Raw genomic sequence first — 4,816 nt, 5'->3', positions numbered from 1 at the left:
GACTAAAAAAAAGAAAATGCGTGGAAATATGAGCAGTAATAATTAGAAAGAGTAAAACACAACTATTTTAGCGTGCTGTGAGCCACCAACCAGCTCCTGAAGGGCAGCGCCAGCACAGACAAGGGATTGGCTCAGGTGTCGGAGCATGGCCGCCATCATATTTCTTTGTTTAAATATTTATGGACTGTTTAATTTTATCAAGACATTAAAATTAATTTGAAGGTGACAAAGATTGTTAAGAATGCTACCTCCATCTTTTGAGAGGATGGAAAATCATGAATATTAAAAGCAATAACAAGGGGAAACTGGGGAATTAGTTCAGCATTATAAGCACCTGCCTGGCAAGTACCTGGTCCAGAGTTCGATCCCCCATACCAAAAAAAAAAAAAAAAAAAAAAAAAAAAAAAAGTGGGGAGGATAGAGCTGAAGTGGAACTGTACAGTTAAGACCAGAATTCAACAAAGTTCTGGAAAATAGGATGGGGAAACCATTAAAATCTTCCTAGAGGAGGAGTATGCAATCTGGGCTTGGAAGAATGTAGTCAATGCAGGAAGGGCATTTTCAGCCTAAAACTGAGGGCACAAGTACAACATATAAGAGGCAAGAAATTAGTAGGGCCAGAGCACTAAGATTTACAGCAAAAGCTCATCATTATGAAAATTAAAACTCAAGGTTTTTTTTTTTCCTTCTTCATCAAATACCTCTTTAACCTACCATGTCAAAAGTTATCTAGTGCTGCATAACAAACCACTACAAAATTTAGTGCCTTACAACAGTGACAAATTTTAAGATTACTCTTCTGAAAATAGGTGATTTAGCAAGGGTTCAAAGGAGTGGTTCTTTTTGTTTGGGTTAACCTTCAGTGATTTCATTCCGGAAACTCAGCAATTTGTAATCAACCTGCAGATCAACAAGAGGCTGGTTAGTTTAGGATGCCTCCAGCTGGGATAATTCATCTCTGCTCCATGTGTCTGCCCCTGGCTAACCCAGGGTGTTGACGCAGCAGTGTGGCAGGCTACAAGAGAGCTGGTAGAGGACTAGATAGATGTCACTCCTAGCACATGCTCTTAGCCAAAATTCTCAGGTCAGCCCAGACTCAAGAGATTTGGGAACAGAGTTCAACCCTGAGGGAGAAGCTACAAACTCATCAAAGTGTAGATTCAGAAAGGATTGGAGAATTGGGCCCATGTATGATTAATCTAATAAACATACAAGAAGAACAAAAGTAATCACAAACTTTTTAAAAAGCTAAATGCTTGATCCTAGTGCTCAATAGTTTTGTGTACTCATAAGTATTAGAGGGCAAACACAACCAGCCTAGAATCTTAATCTTAGAAAAATCAGACATAGTTTCTGAATGCTTTATTTTACAGCAAATTTGTATCCAGTCATTGTCAGAGTTAGAAAGGACTTTCAGAGCATTCTGTTTTCTTCCTTCAATGTGTTTTAATTTATCAACTGCCATTACAATAAGGGACATCAATTAATGCTAAATTACAGAGAGATTCTTGTGGGATTGCCTGTTACAGCTGCCTTCATGCCAAAACCATTCAAAGTGATGAATGTTTTATGCTGAATACCAAATATACTCATAATTATTTTGCCATTTACTGAAAGTGTTGCCAATCTACCTTTGATTCTAAAGAAACTGCACATCTTTATCCACTTTAAAAAAAATCTCATGCTCATGAGATCAACACAAAAGCCCTTTTATGTGGGTCAAAAGGATGCTTCCCCCATGCCCATTTAATATGTTTTCTCTGAAGTTCTCTATGCTGCCCTGAGGGCCATCCACACGCTGGTGATAAGCATGTAACTTGCATAGCAAACTCCCTCTCTCCCCACCTCACATCACAATATTCAGTGCTCAGTATGTCCCATAATAAAACCACATACTTCTGTATGCTGTACGCATACAGCTAAGGTATTGCTCTGTGAATAGAGCCCTACAATACAGACGCAGTTTACCAGGAACTTAGCATTTAAACGACTTTCATCTTGACAATGACTGACATGTCTCTCTGAGAATATTATATATTTAGAAGATTTTTTGAAGGCTCCCTACTTAAGAATCATGTCTCATCATACTCAATGAACTTCTGAACTAAGTCTTAAATGTTTAAAGAAGGGTCGCAAAACTCCTCTGCTGCAGAAGTCTGCAACTAGCACCCAACTCGAATCACAGAAGAAATTCATGCATAGAATAATTTTTCCTAAGTTTCCTGCCCATTTGAAAAAAAATCCTTCTACTTTTACCTTTGAATATTTATCACTGTGATGAGAATTTGAGCTGGAATCAAACAAAAGAGAAGACAAACTCTAGGGGGGAAAACACGTCACAGCCTTCATAAACTTTGTAAGAATTTCTTTAACACTTCTCCATTTACACAGCAGATCAAGGAAGGCTAGAATCCAATTTCAAATCAAATAACCATATCGATGTGCAGGATAGTTGGCAGTGCACTCTCATCAACTCTGCGCTTTCTGCTGGGTAATGCACACCGTGTAACTTAGAGTAGCCATTTGGCCGAAAACTGCTCTAGTCAAATTGAAATAGCCTTTCGAGTCTTGGTTAGAACCGAGCGCCATAATGTATGCTTGTCATCTGATGAAACAGTACGTTTAAATTAAGGGGAAAAAGTCCTGCCTTGCAGATTGGAGCCTCTGCAATGACACAGGAGTCAAGATCTTATTTAAAAGTGTTAAGGTACACTACTGCTCAGCAGCGCAATTTGTAAGGCAACACGGGATCCTGCACCAGTGACTGAAGATTGGCTGCCTGATACCAGGCACAGCTAGTGGTAAAATACATTTCTTCCAGATAAGTGCTTGCTGCTCAGGGAATGTGGCATTTCTACATTGATATTTTAATATGGCACAAACAGATTATGTTGCACAAGTAGACATGAGTTAGTTTGTGTTATAGATTTGGACTTGGAATCATTCAGTGTCACCTAAAACTACCCTTTCCTTTTCTTTTCTTCTTTTTTCTTTCTTTCTTGTTTTTTTTTTTTTTTTATTTTGTGCAGTGTCTCACTATGCATCTCAGTCTCAGAGTGATCCTCCTGTTTTCAGCCTCCCCAGCACTGGGATTACAGGCATGTGCCACCGTGCTGGGATTTGGTCACTGGCTCAGTACACCCAGGGGCAGGGCCAGTGCAGCGTGTGGTGCCAGGGATCAAACTATGGCCCTTGCAGGCACTTAGTCTACTGAGCTATCTCGCAAGCCCTTAAGACTACATTTTTATTCTTGCAAAGCAATAAAACTCCTTCAGAGTAAGAAAATGTCCCTTTACATGGACATAGTTAAACATTTAGATTTTGGATGACAAAACATTTTGACTGAGAGGATTCTAAAAACATTCCCACTGGATAAGGCTTTATGAACACTTAAAAATAGAGAAATTCCATGGCATATATTATTTTAAGATTGATAAATGAATAATAATTTACTTCTAGATATTAGTTTAAGGAATTTATATTGGTGCTATTTAATTCTTTTAAAAAAAGACTGAAAATTACATAATATATTTTCTCATATCACTAAGAAAACAAAGTGAAGAGAGATTAAATGACTTATCTAAAGCTCTAAATCCAGGTATTTTGATTTGAAAACTTGTTATATAATAATAAGCACTTTGAGAGTTCACAGATAGAAATTGTTAAGAAATAGTTTATCAGCTTCTTTATCTATGAATATAAAAAAGATAGCATGATCAAAGAAAGTGAAAAAATATAGTCATATTTCCCTCTCTTATTCTAACACTTTCGTTAAGTAAAAACTTAGTACAGTACTATGCTGCAGCCTGTAAAATCCTAGCTTAAATGGCAGTGATCACCTTCAAATCCATGGACCACTTCCTAATCTTTTATTTTAATAAATTCCCAAACACATGAAAGCTAAAGTAAAACATTTAAATTCCACCTCACTAACTTAGAGCACAAAATATGATGGTATTTCACTTAGTAGTTAAAGGAACACAGTTCTGAATCTGCCAACATTTCTCTTTTGGTAAGTCCTGAAATCAATTGATGATTTATTTTTGATAGGAAAAATTCCAATCGTTGATCTTGGGCGAGATGCATGAAGGATTGGCAAGTTCTCAATGCTGCAGAGTTTTGGAAACCATGTACATTAAGAGACCTACTCGTCTCAGTACGTGGTGAACAGATGACCACCTATTGTCTTTACTGTAGTAAGACTCCTTAATGTAATCTGTGTTTAGTTATCCAAGGGAAAGTCTGGGATGATTGGTGAGGAGTATACTTGGTTGAGTGAGTGTGAGAAACTTGGGAGCTTAGCTGTTTCATTGACAGGCTTCACAAAATGCTTCCATTTCATTTTGATTCCTATCTTCTGAGAGACCCAGAGTGTGTAATCCATATGTACAATGGCCAATTAACCTGCACCAGATTACCTCAGGGCTATGAAAACTCACCAACCCTGTTTGATGAGACACTGAACAGAGACTTGCTGAATTTCCAGGGAAAACATCCCCAAGTAACTGTGTTACAATATGTTGATGACATACTGTTGGCCTCTAACACCTATGACTTGTGTAAAGAGACAACTGAGGACCTGCTGCAAGAATTCGATAAAATGGGCTACAAAATCACTGCCAAAAAGGCTCAGCTTTGCTTATCTCAGGTAACATATCCGGGCTATAGACTGCAAAAAGGACAACGAACTCTGTCTAATAAACGGATTGAAGCTATATTAAAAATCCCTGTACCTACCACCAAACGATAGGTTAAAAAAATTCTGGGGCTCCTTGGATATTACAGGCTTTGGATCATAGGATTTGCTGAAATTGCC

The sequence above is a fragment of the Octodon degus genome, unplaced genomic scaffold (genome assembly GCF_000260255.1).
Source record: "Octodon degus isolate 3935 unplaced genomic scaffold, OctDeg1.0 scaffold00032, whole genome shotgun sequence".
Lineage (NCBI taxonomy): Eukaryota > Metazoa > Chordata > Mammalia > Rodentia > Octodontidae > Octodon > Octodon degus.
This window is presented reverse-complemented; position numbering follows the sequence as displayed.